The following is a 16867-nucleotide window of genomic DNA, read 5'->3' on the forward strand; positions in this document are numbered from 1 at the left end:
AGGCTCTGGCCGGGCTTGCTTCACGGCGGGTAACAGAGACGCAGAGACAACGGCTGGGCAGGGCAGCTGTATTTCTTTATTCAGGAACAACGATTCACAAACTAAGACAAACTAATCACCAAACAGAACTCTGCTGTCTCTTTGCGGTGGCGCAAGCACTCTCTCTTACTCTGGAACTCAGGAACCCTCTCCCTTACTCTCGAACTCAGAAACTCTCGCACTCTCGCACTCTCGAACTCCGGAACTCAGGAACTCTGTCACTGGGGAACTCAGGAACTCTCGGACTCCGGAACCCTCTCCCAGGGTCCCTTGGGGCGGGGCCAAGCAGGCCCGCGAAATTAACAGGACTCATCCAATTCTCTTGGAGGGGGAGGGCTAGAACAAGCCAATGTAAAGCATACGACAGGTATGAATGAGATGATGAATATAAAGTTTCTAGAACAAAGAAGAGCACTTAAATTGTATACTCAATGAAACACCACTTAATAATAATATTAATATACTGTCATTTAGCACAAAATTATAAAACTGCAGATGATTATGCTACATGAAATAAGTAAAGAGGTGAAGGACAACTACCAGATGGTTATTTCAAATGTAAAATACAGGTAACTAGGGGGTTGGGCAGTAGTGCAGCAGGTTAAGTGCACATAGCTCAAAGCTCAAGGACTGGAGTAATGATCCCAGTTTGAACCCCCGGCTCCCCACCTGCATGGGAGTTGCTTCACAGGCGGTGAAGCAGGTCTCCAGGTGTCTATCTTTCTCTCCCCCTCTCTGTCTTCCCCTCCTCTCTCCATTTCTTTCTCTCCTATCCAACAATGAACAACACCAGCAACCACAATAATAACCACAACAAGGCTACAACAACAAGGGCAACAAAAGGGGGAAAAAATGGCCTCCAGGAACAGTGGATTCATGGTGCAGGCACTGAGCCCCAGCAATAACCCTGGAGACAAGAAAAAAATATATATACAGGTAACTAAAACAAACTTGTAAAAAAAATAATGGTACTCAGACTGTCTTTGGCCTTCATAAAAATTGTGGTGATTATGGGGGGGCTGAGATGGAGCACAGTGCTTTGGTAGAGGGTGAGGTGGCTTACACATACCATGTATAAATATGAATTTACATCTATGAAGTCATAATTTTGTAAAACTCTATTAAATCACTAATAAAAAGGAAGAAAAATTAAATATGCTTTTAAATCAACTTTCTGCATTCTTCAGAGACCTCGAAGTTTGTTTATTCCAAGTCTGCTAAGATTTCCTGCGCTCCACAGGGGCAACAACAGAAGTCCTCCTGCAGCTGTTTACACTTACCAAATACAACTTTATTAGAGTTTTCATACTTGTCTTGCTTCACCTCTTTTCATTTTGACCCCACTTCACTACTGCAAATTAGAATCAGCTCCACAATTTGTGTAGCTACTTTTTTGGACATAACACGTACATATCTAACAAAGATTACTAGTTCTAATGAAAGGATCCAAAACTTCATAATTGCATTCTTCTCTTAGTTCAGACAAGGATGAAGTTTTCCTAATTCTCCATCTTTTTAATTGAATCCAGCCATAAAAAAAAAGAGTTGTTTCTTGAGTTAGGATCAAAAAGGATATGAAAACAGTCTATTAATGTGGTCATCAAATAGGGTGGAGGCTATTATCTCTATTTGTGATTCTTTTCCAAGATGAATAAATGAGAGGGAGGATTCTGCCTCACCCAGATCATGGTATTTTTCTGTCCTCAGCATATTTCTAGTCTTTCTTCTCTCTGGTTTGTTAAATTAATAAGTTTTACTTTGAAAAGTGGTCCTTTCTGGAATTACAAATGCTCATTAACTACTTCTTAGCTTTACTTTTAAAATCATTATTCTTCTTACTAGAACAAAATAGTAGTTATCTGGCTCAATGAAAAGTTGTTTTATGGTTAATATTTCCTGGCATTAGTGCAAGTGTGTACTAGCAGTCCTTTGGAAAATCAGCCCTTCTTCATGTTCAGCTCCCATAATTTAAAGGTTCTCAATTATATAACTGGCTCTAAGGGTAGGTCTAGACTGTTCTCAGTCCACAGTCACATCATGTTTTCCAGTTATAGTACTGGTTCAGGGATGGGTAGGTAACCCAATCAAAGCTGTAGGAAGACAATGAGACACTAGGACAGAGTCAACAGTCTTCCCACCTGTACTGAACTTAAAGGCATCTCAGGTATAGTGATGAGAGGTAAATATTGAACTAAAATCTAAAGACGGAGAGAATCCTAGTTGAAGTGCCTTAAGAAGGCATCATAATATCTCCAATCAATTAGACTTAGACCAAATTAGCTTGCCAATCTAGCAGAAAGGCCCAAAGAAGATAGAGCCCCCAAACTAATTCTGATAGGTTTCAACAAATGACAGTGCTTACAACTGGGAGAAAGTCTAAGGTCATCAGATAAAGAAAGGACTCCAAAAGTTGGGTAAGGACAAGAGACTTGCTCATTTAATAAAGCCTTTTTGGTCAGTAACACACCACTTCATCATCTGGAGCCCTACTAAGGGAGCCCTTGGATTCCCACACAAACATGATGGGCTTATATCACTAAGGTCCCCTCTCTGTACACTACCCACTGGTTACTTCCATAAGGAATGTCATCATAAGTCCTCTTGCGGGCCTTCCCAGGGCATTGCCCTCACCATAAAGCGCAGATGATAGGGACTGCCCCAGTCTCCAAAGGGAAGCTGGGGTTTCCTGCCCTGCCACTTGAGGAAGACTGGTCCCAAAATGAGTACAGCCTACAATGTTCCCAGCTGTGACCATGAGCTGCAAGCTAAGACTAATAGGGGCTTAGAAGGTTACATAGGCACTTGTGCTAAATTTAAATATATATAAGAGCCCTGGATTGGATGGATAGGGTAAATAGTTAATTTTATCCACAGAATTTTTTTTTTTTTCAAGAATGGGAGTTACTCTCTACCCTATCCAACTTTCTAGCTCTTTTCTCTACTCTGACACCTTTTTCTCAGATGGCATTTTTATCCACCTTCATTCTAGCTATCAAACTCAAGCTAAACTACCATATTTGTGGGCCTCTGGGAACATGTCTAAAACTGACTTCCTAGCTTTCTTCCTCTCTAAGATCCCTAATCTCATCTGCTCTATTCCTACTTATTGGTTCCTTTTCATTAACCATTTTGTCTCACTTTATGTCCTGCCACCTTCCATATACCAAGTTGCAGATGCTACCATGATTCTATCCTGACTTCTCTGGGCAGACAACCTCACCAGTGTGTCCTGGAACCTCACCTCTCCAGAGCTCTAGCCCACTAGGAAAGATAGAGACAGGATGGAGGTATGGATCAAACTGCCAATGCCCATGTTCATCAGAGAAGCAATTACAAAAGCCTTCGTCACCCCAAAAATTATCTTGATTCATACTCCCAGTAGGAGAGAAGCAATGCAAAGAAGAGGAAAAGAGGTCTCTGAACTCCAGCACTCAGAGAGAGAGGAAGAAAAGGAAAGGGACATTTGGATGTAGTAATGGTATTATGAGTGGCATGAAAGGGAAGAGAGGAATGGACCTGGAAGAATAAGGGGGCCATCATGTAATAATGTAGACAGATAGTTGTAATGATGGTTGGCCCATGTCTATAATCTTAGAGGAACTGCAGTGGCTTGCAGTGGAGAGACTGGGGATTCAAAACTCTGGTGGTGGGAACTGTGCAGAATTATACCCCTGCTAACATGTAATTTTGTAAATCAATATTAAATCACTAATAAAAATTTGAAAAGAAAATAAAGATGGAGAGAAATAGCTCTAAAAGTTGAGAGCAACAAATCTATCCCTGGATCTGAGTCACAGAAAGCACTGAATCCCTTATTGTTTGCAGCTTTCAATTGGCAGTTTTTCAGTTGTAATATCATAAACTGGCTTCTAGAAGCAGTAGATTCATTGTGCAGGCACCCAGCCCAAGCAATAAACCTGGTGACTAAATGAATAAATAAATGTCAAGGAAACTGACCTCCAGAGAAAGTATACAGCATGGTAAAGGTTACAAAACCAATAAATCACATAACTAAGGTTCAAACCTAAGTTTTTTGAGTCTTAGTTCTATTATAATTTTTGCTTTTTTATCAACATATCATAAAAATTTCTAATGTGTAAGCTTCTGCTAGTCTCACTTTAAATTTCTGCACCCATGTGCTAAATCCTACAAGATGTCACTACTGGTAATTAAGAGAATTATATTGTTAGGAATCATAGAGAACAGTGGGAAAATAATCACTGTCCATTATAATGTAAGCTTGACTTGAAAATACAAAGTTGGGGGTCGGGCAGTGGAGCACCAGGTTAAATATATATTTGCAAATATATCTATATATTTTTGGATAAAAAATAGGTAGGCAAGTACAAGAGTATAAAGCACTTTCTTAGGATGAAATCAGACAAATTTCAATCCTTCTGAGCTGAAAAACATAGAAGCAACTGACGGAAAATATAATCAGAGTTCCTGTCCTGAAATATTGTCTATAAAACAAATAAATAAATAATTAAAAAGAGAAAGATGGAGAGCACCTTCCGAGACTAAGTTAAACACAAGACCACTTCTGTCCTTCTTGGACATTCTGCTTCTTCACTTTCCAATGTTATACAATTAATTTAAATTGTTCTTATCCCCACTGAAATAAAAATGAATATTTCTAAGCTTTAATCTAAGTGAACAAATATTCAAGTAGTCATATTTAATCTATTCAATCATATTCATAAAAATCTACCTCAAAGCTCTATTTGCAAAGCAAATTTTGTTAAGGAATCCTTATTACATAAGATAACATTTATTTTTCTGAATCATTAAATTGGCCCTTAAAAGTCCATTTTTATTATGCTGAATTAGAGTAAACTAGGATATTTATTATGCTAACTGGAATATTTTCTTTGTAATTACAAATGTAAATTAACAAGAAAAGAAGATATTAGGAAATCATCATTCTTCATAGCACATTTGTTTTTCAAAATGATGCATAATTCTGAATATGTGTGCCTATTTTAGTTTTTTAATACTTTGTAACAATCACAAAATGAAAAATAATAAGATTATTTTAGTAAGAATTTGAAATTCCTATTTACATATTTATTACAACTGTTTCTCATGCTGAAATACTGCTCTATAAAGCTGCACTGCACTACAATTTGTTGGTCTAATTGATGCATATTTTTATTTCTCTGTATAGTTGCTTTCTGTCAACACTAAAATACAGAGAAAACAGACACTAAAATAGCAAGGAGGAATTTAAACAGAAATCATCAGAGAAGCTGTTTACTTTTCAAAAGAGACTGTTTTTACATAAAAGAAATAACAACCTGAATTTCATTTTGTTTTATTTTATCTTATCTTATTTTTTTTATTGGATTGAGACAGAAAAAATCAATTGGGAAGGCAGGGATAAATAGGGAAAGAGAAGGAGAAACACCTATATCACTACTTTTTCACTTGTAAAGCTTCTCCCCTGCAAGTAGGGAATGGACTTGGCTCATTGTATATGATTAATGTGTATGCCACCACCCGGTCCAACAACTTGTACTTCTAAAGAATTATAAAGTATTATTTAACAATAATGTAGAACACTGTTCCAATATTAGAAAAGCATATTATTCCCAGCATCTAATAACGAGTTAAATTGCTAAACTGTATAATTTAAAATATTACAATTTATAGCAAATAATCTTAGTAAGAAAAATCATCCAACAATAAAATATTCAATTGAGATTTAATCTTAAAGTTTAAATTAAAAAATTATCCTGAGGGGAGGTGGGCGGTAGCGCAGCAGGTTAAACGCAGGTGGCACAAAGTGCAAGGGTTGGTGTAAGGATCCTGGTTTGAGCCCCAGGCTCCCCACCTGCAAGGGGTCGCTTCACAGGGGGTGAAGCAGGTCTGCAGGGGTCTATCTTTCTTTTCCTCCCTCTGTCTTCCCCTTCTCTCTCAATTTCTCTCTGTCCTATTCAACAATGACATCAATAACTACAACAATAAAACAACAAGGGCAACAAAAGGGAATAAACAAAAAAATTATCCTGAAATAATGAAAAATGTTGATCCCATGCAGCATATATCCTAAATAAAAATTCTTGCAATAAGCCAAGTATCATGAATTGCTCTTGTACATATTAAATATTTCAAAATGTATTTATGAGTCTGTAATCATGTATCAAAACATCCTAACAGAGTAGAATAAGAGGCCAGAGTTTAAATCCCAACTTTGCCACCAAATAAGTATCTGTTTTTGTTCTTTGATGAGTGGAAAAAGGAAAAACTAGAGCAAAGTTCAAGTTTCAGTTCCATAATCATGTAACCCTGAGCAAATTTCTGTTTCTCTAATCTTGAGTCCAGCATATGCAAAGTGAAAAAAAATAACAAGCTACATGTTATAAGGGCTAAACTGCAAACACATGCATCTGTCTATTGTATGACTGTGTATTAAGTGAATGGTGGAATGTTTGATAAATCTTATTATAATTCATCCCTTTCTTTCATATTAATAGTATTGATTTCTCCAGAAAATCCTCAAAATAATAAAGCTATTTCAAAAGTCCCTTATCTCTAAGCATGAATCCCTTTTGTAAGTAGTGAATGCCACACATTTACCATTTCACAGTATTTTACAATATAGTTAATGTTTTTAAAAAACAACGTTCAGGGGTCGGGTGATGGCACACCTGGTTGAGTGTACATGTTACAGTGCACAAGGCCCCAGGTTCGAGCCCCCAGTCCCCACCTGCGGGGGGAATGCATTGCAAATGGTGAAGCAGGATTGCAGGTGTCTCTCTGTCTCTCCCTCTCTATCATCCCTTCCCTCTCGATTTCTCACTGCCTCTATCCAATAAATAAAATAAAGGTAATAAAAAAAACATCTTTCACCGATAACTTGTTACAACATATCCACAATTCCTCCAAAAAAAATGGGGTCAGATATTTAGGAGTTTGAAATTGTTTAATTTTAGAAAAATAATAATGTTCAAATACTATATATTATACAATAACCCCTATAGAAGCAAGAACAACAGGGGCTGGGTGGTAGCGCAGCGGGTTACATGCACATGGTGCAAAGCACAGGGAGAAGCTTAAGGATCCCAGTTCCAGCCTCCGGCTCTACACTTGCAGAGGGGTCACTTCACAAGCAGTGAAGCAGATCTTCAGGTGTCTTTCTCTCCCCCTCTCTGCCTTCCCCTCCTCTCTCAATTTCTTTCTGTCCTATCCAACAACTATGACAGCAATAACAATAATAACAACAACAATAAACAACAAGGACAACAAAAGGGGAAAAAAATAGCCTCCAGGAGCAGTGGATTTGTAGTGCAGGTACTGAGCACCAGTAATAACTCTGGAGGCAAAAAAAAAAGAATCAAGAACAATAGCTTATAACCAAGAAAACTGATATTTATGTTCCCAAAGACATTCACACTATGTGGGATAGATACTCTAAATAATCTAATGCATTGTGATAGACATAACTCTCAAAACATTCATACAAAGATTCCCAATATCTGCTTAGTCAATCAAATATTGATGTAGACACTGAAGATGGAATTATAATAACTAGTTTCAATTTAACCAGTTTAAGTTAGGGAGATTCACCTGAATTATCTGACCTAAAATATCTACTTGGGCCCTTTAAAGCAGAAAAGAAAGACAAAAGAGTCAGTTGAGGAGATAGGTGGTAGAATAAGATAACAAGAGGGGGAAATGAGGCAGAATTTGAGGTCTTGAGTTAGAGGTACCTGACAGACAGGCCATGGCTGCCTTCAAAGATGAAGTTAAGGTCTACTAATGTAGCAACACAGGCAATCTCTAACGGAATAATCAATGGTAAACAGAGAGCAGGCATGTATAAACTTCAAAGAGATAATTTTCAAGGAACTAAAATCCTATCAACAACCTATAGCTCTTTGAAGTAGATTCTTCCTCCAGAGCTTCCGGAAAGGATCACAGCTCTTACCTATTTGCACCATATAAATATACTATACTATTGGTGGTAGTTAGACTGCAGTGCAGTGGGTTCAGCGCACGTTGCATGAAGCGCAAGCACCTGAGGAAGGATCCCGGTTTGAGCCCCAGCTCCCCACCTGCAGGGGAGTCGCTTCACAGGTGGTGAAGCAGGTCAGCAGGTGTCTGTCTATCTCTCCCCCCGTCTTCCTCTCCTCTCCCCATTTCTCTGTCCTATCTAACATCAACGACATTAATAACTACAAAAACAAGCAACAAGGGCAACAAAAGGGAAAATAAATAAATATATATATTTTAAAAGAGAGAAATATACTATTGGTGTATGTAAGCTTTTGACTCAAGGAAATTGAGGTAATCTGTGTTGTCTTGGGCAATGGTAATTTGGTTTTTATTTATCTGTTATAATTTTTATTAGTGATACAACAATGGTTTACAAGATTATAAAATTACAAAGCCAAAACCAGATGATTTTACTAATATGTGGAATATAGAGAACTGATACACACACATTTGGGAAAAAAAAAAAAGCAAAAACAGAAGCAAGCAAACTGTTTCTTAGACTTATGAGAACTATAGTGGCTATGTTTGGGAGGTGGGAGAGTGGGGACACAAAGCACTGGTGGTAGGTGTGGTATGGAACTATACATTGTAATCCTATAATCTTGTAACCTACTATTAATCATAAATTTAAAAAATAAATACAAAATAAAATAAGGTCATGGTTTCACACTGCACCTACCACCAAAGTTCTATGATTTCCCCTCTATGGTCATCACTACAGTTCTTACAAAGAGGCAATGGTAATTTGTTACAACAGCTATACAAAACAAATATATGTATATCCAAGTGTAATTTAACACCAAATCAGTTGCTCAAAATTTTTTAAATTTACAAAACTTTCCTGCTTTTAGATTTCTGGGGTCTCAGAATCACACCAAAATTTTTCATTATTATTTATTTATTACTTATTTATCTGGTTTATATATGTTCACAGACTTTACCAAGTTAATAAGTACTAGTATACTAAAGCCTTAAATGTTTGGGTGGGGGGGAGTAGAGTGCCTAATTCCATTTCAGCCCCAAATATTTTAGAGTTAGAGTTAGCTAACATCAAAACAGTTGACCTCATAGCAACTCTTTAAAGAAAACTGCCTCTACTAGCTACTAATAACTAAATATTTACTGAATACTTCTATATGCTAGGCATTTCATATGCATTAAATCACCATACCTATGAGTTAACCTATGAAGAAAATATTGTTACTAGCCTTATTTTAGACGTGGTGAGATTTGTATACATAGCAGTTAACTGGCTTATCTACTGTCACACAGTTAATAAGTGCCATAGAATTTACCCCATGCAGTAATCACGCTACTTTCAATTTAATGGTTTTGCCTCTCTTGTTAGTATAGGAATCATTTATTCAAACATAGAGCTGACAGAACAAATACGAAGTTATCAATGATCTCCCAGATTTATAAGCTAAGTCTTTTTATATGTAAATTCTTGTAATGATCCTTGAAGTACAAATACTATCTTCTATGGGAAGCACCCTGCATTAACCAGTCAATCAGCACAACTTGCTACCTAGGATTTCCTGTGGTATTCAAAAAGTCAGGGCTATTATCAGATTTAAAATCCTAAATAATCTGGTATCCTGATGATGTCCCTATTATTGCATAATAGACTCATGATAATGGACTAATGGATTGATTAACTGACTCACAATTGTCTAGCTCAAGAATGAAGTATTGGGAGGCGGGTGGTAGCTCAGTGGGTTAAGCGCATGTGGCGCAAAGCACAAGGATCAGTTCAAGGATCCCGGTTCGAGCCCCCAGCTCCCCACCTGCAGGGGAGTCGCTTCACAGGCAGTGAAGCAGGTCTGCAGGTGTCTATCTTTTTCTACCCCTCTCTGTCTTCCCCTCCTCTCTTCATTTCTCTCTGTTCTTTCCAACAACGATTACATCAATAATAACAACAATAGTAACTACAACAATAAAAACAACAACAACAACAAGGGCAACAAAAGGGATAGTAAATAAATATTTAAAAAAATAATAATGAAGTATTTCAGGTCAGATCAAGCTATACAGGATCTGATAGGGTGCTTTTTTTGACCTAATGTTTTATGATCAAGCACATTTAGCAAAATAAGCAACAAAGCTAGTCACAGTTTTCAACAGGATTTCCCCAACAGACATTGTATTTATTATACTAAGAGTGAGAACAGATTTTTTAATATTTATTTTTCCCTTTTGTTGCTCTTGTTTTTCATTGTTGTTGTAGTTATTGTTGTTGTTGTTGTTGATGTCATCGTTGTTAGGACAGAGAAAAATGGAGAGAGGAGGGGAAGACAGTGAGGGGGAGAGAAAGACAGACACCTGCAGACCTGCTTCACCACCTGTGAAGTCACTTCCCTACAGGTGGGGAGCTGGGGGCTCCAGCGGGGATCCTTACACAGGTCCTTGCGCTTCGCGCCACATGCGCTTAACCTGCTGCACTGCCGCCCAACTCCCCAAGAATGAGAACAGATTTAACTACTTATTTTTTTGAAGTTCCTCTTGGAATATACTGACAGAAGTGGGTGGCATACAGTGTTACAGCCTGGATTACATACCAAAATCGTTTTAAAAATTTTGATGACTGCATATAAGTATTAGCGGAAAGTAACACTAGATCAGTGGCTCTCAAACTTGAATATACTTCATATTCATTCTAATCAGAAGGCTTAGTAAATCAATTTCCTGGACCTTTCATCAGAGGTTCTAATTCAGGTGATTTTAAATGTTCATATCTAATAAATTCCCAGCTGATATGAATGAACGTTGTTGATTCAGGGAACATACAGGGAAATCAGCCCAGGTATTAGCAGTTTTGTTGGTTTTTGTTTTTTAAATCCCCAGGTACTTGTCAATATTATGTAGTCAGTGTTGGAACCAATGGAATAGGAAAATAGTACATGAAGAAGGCCTTTTTAGAGAAACTGACTTTGCATGACTGAGAAACCCACTCAGTGAGAAAAAGCCGTTCAGACATTAAAAGGAGAGAGAGTCCTTTTGGACTTTTCCCAGTAGCATCAATAGAATACTTGAGAAATAACCCCTAAGCCATTCTATTCAAGTGCTATGGATGCCCAAGATCATTGCTGCAGAAGGGAGAATAAATCCACATCTGTTACTTCTTCAAAACCCTCTGGCATTCATATTTCATATCCATAGTCATATGTTACTAGTTAACTTAAAAAAAAAAAAAGCACTGCCAAGAGGCTGTTTCAAAATCATTTCACCACTTTGGCTTTGAAGAATGATTTAAATCTATACTTTAATAAAGATGTTTGTGTGATTATGTAATTTAATTGCAAGGTACACAGCAAAGTGACAACTGGAATTTTCTATGACATACATTAAGGTCCACAGTCTATTACAGTCTGAGTCTCAGGTTTTAGAAGAGGAGTCAAGGTGGAACCAGGGTAGGAAAAAAAATTAAGATAAGATATGAAGTAGATCCACATGTAAATTAAATCCAGATGTAAATATAAGGGAGGAAAGATTATTCAATAGCAGGATCCTTTATCTCTACAAAATTTGGCAAGAGAATGACAATCAACTGTTTTCATTATGTAATTGACTTCAATTGATTTAAAACTACTCAAGTAATTTTTATTAAAAGAGGAGGTATATTTTTAGTATGTGTTTTAAATCAGAAAACTTTGAAGTTTGGGGGCAATCTTAGTTCACCTGGTACCATGTGCAAGGACCCAGGATCAAGCCCCAGGTAACCACATGGTAGTGCATAAATAGGGGAAATTTCAGGAGTGGTGTTGCAGTATCTGTCCTCTCTGTGTATCTCTGTCCCTCTCTACCTCTATCTCACTCTCCTTCTGAAAAGGAAAAAAAAGGGGGTGGGGGGAAGAGTGATGGCATCATGCACACACTGAGTCTCAGAAATAACCATGGCAAATTAAAAACAAAAAATAAACAACAAAAAAAAAATTTTCCCTTTAAGATGGTATGATCGTTTTCTTTCTCTAAATGTTCGCTTCCTGAATGTTACAGATTTCTTGGTGATGTTTGGTAGAAATCTGGATTCAAGGGGCCAGGTGGTGGCGCACCTCATTAAGCACACACACTACAGTGTTAAAGGACCCGGGTTCAAGCCCCTGGTCCCCACCTACAGAAAGAAAGCTTCATGAGTGGTGAAGAAGGGCTGAAGATGTCTCTCTGTGTCTACCTCTTCCACCCCTCTCAATTTTTCTCTGTCTCTATTCAATACTTAAAATAAATATATATTTTTTAATCTGGATTCATGAACTCAAATCATCCTTTACGTAGACAATTTTGTTTTTGTATTACTATTTGCTTTTGTGTAGTTGGAGTCTCCCACATGCATGTTTTCACTGCTCTGATTTCACCACACCAGGCTGCTTTTTTTACTGAGAGATAGAGATAGAGATAGAGATAGACAGAGATAGAGATAGAGATAGAGGCAGAGGCAGAGGCAGAGGCAGAGGTTGAGAAAGAGAAATGCTTAATGCCAGAGCCTCCTCTGGTAACACAGAACCTTCTGTATGGTACCAGGGCTCAAACCTGTGTGGCAGACAGAGCTAGGCATGCCCTACCATGTGAGCTGCCTCTCCAACCCTACATCATGCTTTTGTGCAAAGAAATCTAATGAGACAAATGTGAAAAAAATATATATATGTCAACCTATTTTCAAAACTGTGGGCAAACTATAGTGGCTATCTATGGGGATGGGGATGGGGATGGGGAAACAGACCTTTGGTGATAGTAGTGGTGAAAAAAATATATAATTTTTTTAAATAGCACCATTGCTGGGGAAAAAATAAAAAACAAAAGAAATCTAATGTGCCAAAACAGTGCTCAAAATCCAGTCTTCCCACCTGGCCTGAAATACAACACTTAAAAGAGCCTATCCTTTGAGTTACCCAAAAGAGTCAGGAACACCTCTACAAAGTCACACACTAAAACCAATCAACATATCATCATGGATTAATATATCAGAGAAAAATAATTAACAAAAATAAAAGAGCAGGGTGACCACTCAGCAAGTGACAGGACATAATGCATATGATGTACCTGTAAGAAGAGTGGAAGGGGGAAAAGCCTGAGGTATCTGACTTTCCTACAGAGGGAAGCTTCTAAGTCTGGTGGGGTCTAGATAAGACAGAAAGGGGAGTTGGGAGGGAGCACAGCAGGTTAAGCGTATATGGCACAAAGCACAAGGACCGGCATAAGGATCCCAGTTCGAGCCCCTGGCTCCTCACCTGCAGGGGAGTCGCTTCACAGGCGGTGAAGCAGGTCTGTAGGTGTCTATCTTTCTCTCCCCCTCTCTGTGTTCCCCTCCTCTCTCCATTTCTCTCTGTCCTATCCAACAACAACAACACCAACAACAATAATAATAACTACAACAATAAAACGAGCAACAAAAGGAAATAAATATTAAATCTTTAAAAAAGACAGAAAGAGGTATGAATTCCACAACATGCTTAGAGATATTCCTGGATAATTTCACATTTAATACTTCTGATAATTCAGCTAGTTATAGCAAAAGTTACTAAGATAAAAAAAAGCATTTTGGTGAATATGAATATAAACATGAGATTACAAAAGTTAATCAATAAAATTTAATAAGAATCCCCAAGGTCTATTGTCAAGTGATTCATTGTATTTTGATATGTGAGAGCTCCTCTTAAATTGAACATTTAGTAGACCAGAGGATTGTCATTTAGCATGACTAAAGAATAAACTCAGCAGTGATATTACAATAGCACTCCAATCAAATTTCTTCTTTTGCAAACTCTATTTTCTTTCCAATATGCATACATCCCATATGTACTGTCTGATGGTACCCTGAACAGTTCAGGTAGCTACCCTTCTACATGGCTGGGGAAAATGAAGTCACCCAAGCTCTCTAGTGGTCCTGATTAGTAGGAACTAATCACAGAGATACCTTTTCTTTTGCTAAGAATTGTTTTAGCAAGAGGTATGACCCAATTCTAGCCAACAAGAATTTGGGGATTTCAGTGAAAAGAATCCCTGCTTCTCTGAAATGAGACAAAACGGTGAACTATCTTTTCTGCATAAAGAAAGGCAGTGCAGAAAAGGTGGAGTCATATGGGGAACTACTCAGACATTGAACTTAGCCATAGTATGCCAAGTTTTTGCTATCCATACTTATTTCTGCAGAAAACTGCTTTTACAGGTGGGGCTTTCCAGCTGCAGCTAAGTTTCATTTCACTGGCATTTAACAATTGTTCCCCTTTCTCTATAACTTGGCTACTGTGTGTGAGTGAGCCAATCAAGGTATGAACTGGTTTTTATAGGAACTAGATGTAAAAAAGAGAAAGAGAGAGAGAGAGAGAGAGAGAGAGAGAGAGAGAAAGAAAGAAAGAAAGAAAGAAAGAAAAGTAACTAGATACAAAGCTAGTGACTTCAAAGAAGTGTCGATGGTATAAAACAAGAAAGTGCCCTGTGTTTGGGGCCCAGACGTTGGATATGAATACTCAGGTTGCTGAGATTAATAAAACGCGGTTTCCCACTTAAAGCCTCAGTGCCCCGTTTCCCTCCCGCCTCCACCCCTCTCTGCTGCAATAGGAAATCACACACATACACACACACACACACACACACACACAGTTATTCAAGACACTCTGAGTCAGACTTTTCTTTCTTTTTTAATTTTTATTTATAAAATGGAAATGTTGACAAGACCATTGGATAAGAGGGGTATAATTCCACACAATTCTCACCACGAGAACTCTGTATCCAATACCCTCCCTTGATAGCTTTCCTATTCTTTATCCCTTTGGGAGTATGGACCCGGGATCATTATGGTATGCAGAAGGTGTAAGATAGTCAGACTTTTCTATTACCTTGTGTCTAGAGTACCCTACTTGGTTATCAAAATGTGCTCTGGGGAAAACAAATTTATAATATGAATTAAGTACAATAATCATTCATGGTGGACCTAAAAGTAATATTACCTATGGAATTGAGGATTGTTTCTCTGATCTGAGTTGAATTTAATGATGGTTTACAGATCACTACTCAAATGCCTTTTGATTATAAGAGAAAAAAATTAGGCCCTGTGAAATTGCTCATTTGGATAGCTTGCTGCTTTGCCATGTGCCTAATCCAGGTTCGAGCCCAGTCCCCACTGCATTGAAGGAAGCTTCAGTACTGTAGTCACACTGTTTCTGTTTCTCCGACTCTATTTTTTAAAAGAGCATGAAAGAAAAAAAATAGGTATGTCTTCTTTGAATCGACTGTTTCAACACCAAGTTTTAACACCAGCTTATTCCTCTGGCTTTTGGTTTTGTTTCGTGTGTGTGTGTGTGTTTTGTTTTGTTTGTTTTTGTTTTTGCAGGAGTTGGACTTTGCACATGTGATATATCACTGTTCCTAGGCTGCTTCTTCATTCATATAAGCAGACAAAGAGAAAGGGAGAGACACCATCACAGCACCAGAGTTTGCCCCACTTCTGCGGCACCAAGTAATACTGGAACTCAAACTGACGTTATGTGTATGGCAAGGTCTGCAACCTACCTGAGTGAGCTCCCTCTCTGGCCCTGCATACTTCTTTAAGATCCTGATTATCACCTCAACCTCCACTTATCTCATATTTCATTTCATGATTATTTATAAGGGAATCATCCACAAAGATTATTGGGATGCTTTTGTTAGTGATTTGTGTGTAGGTTCAAAACTTGATTAAAAATATCTTCCACCTTCAGCAACCCACAACGACCCTGGGTCCATACTCCCAGAGGGATAGAAAATGGGAAAGCTATCAGGGGAGGGGATGGGATATGGAGACTGGGTGGTGGTAATTGTGTGGAGTTGTACCCCTCCTATCCTACGGTTTTGTTAATGTCTCCTTTTTTAAATAATTTTTTTAAAAAAGTGGTAGCTGTCAGCCTCTGGCTTTTTGGTGTATAAGATGATGCACACACACAACTGAGCCAAATGTGGCTTAGTGGGCAGAGCACAGTGCTTACAATAGAGATGTCCTGATTTCAATCTCTGACCTGCATATGCCAGAATAATGCTCAGGTTTTCCTCTCTCTCTCTCTCTCTCTCTCTCTCTCTCTCTCTCATTCTTTCTCTCCTGTTAATAAATGATTTTTTTTTTTTTTTTGCCTGCCAGGGTTATCGCTGAGGCTCAGTGCCTGAATCATTTTTAATTATATACAACTGAAATAGCAAAATGGAGACAAGGGTAAGACTGCAAACTATTTGCCATGAAAAGCTATAAATCAGTTCTATAATTTGGGGGAAAAAAACTGAACTTGGTTGTTCCAGAGAGCTAGAAGGCTCTTTTGTTGTCCCAGAAAGCAAAACATTTGAAGATTAATGAGGTCATGTTAAGGGAAACGCAAGGTAGAAGTTGGATTGGGTTTCGTATATTGCATTAATGTAAAGGATTCTTAGGGATTGGGGGTATTTTCAGGTCCTGGTGCATGATGGTGGAGGAGACCTGGGCTGAGGGTAAGAGTGTTTTGCAGAAAACTGAGAAATTTTACACATGTATCAACAACTGTATATACTATAAACCAGTAATCCCCCAATAAAATTACAATATTTTAAAAAAAGAAAGAGAACACAGGAATAAAAATGAATTGATTCCCACTAGCAACTTTGGAACAGTTAAGTTTCACAAAGAACAATGATATTAACTGGATATAAACATTGAATAAAGAAAAACCTTCAGGTGGTCTGGGAGGTGGCACAGTGGATAGAGCATTGGACTTTCAGGCATGGGGTCCTGAGTTCAATCCCTGGCAGCACACGTAATAGAGTGATGTCTCTCCCCGGCAGCACATGTACCAGAGTGATGTCTGGCTCTTTCTCTCTCCTCCTATCTTTCTCA

At 38.0% G+C, this 16867-nt stretch overlaps 1 protein-coding gene across 16 annotated transcripts in view; it reads right to left on the minus strand.

Annotated features, from left to right (window-relative positions):
- The window catches only part of ADAM22 (ADAM metallopeptidase domain 22), a 261263-nt gene that overhangs the window by 173601 nt on the left and 70795 nt on the right, over positions 1 to 16867 (minus strand). The window lies entirely within an intron of this gene.

Source organism: Erinaceus europaeus, chromosome 8 (assembly GCF_950295315.1).
Source record: "Erinaceus europaeus chromosome 8, mEriEur2.1, whole genome shotgun sequence".
Taxonomy (NCBI): Eukaryota; Metazoa; Chordata; class Mammalia; order Eulipotyphla; family Erinaceidae; genus Erinaceus; species Erinaceus europaeus.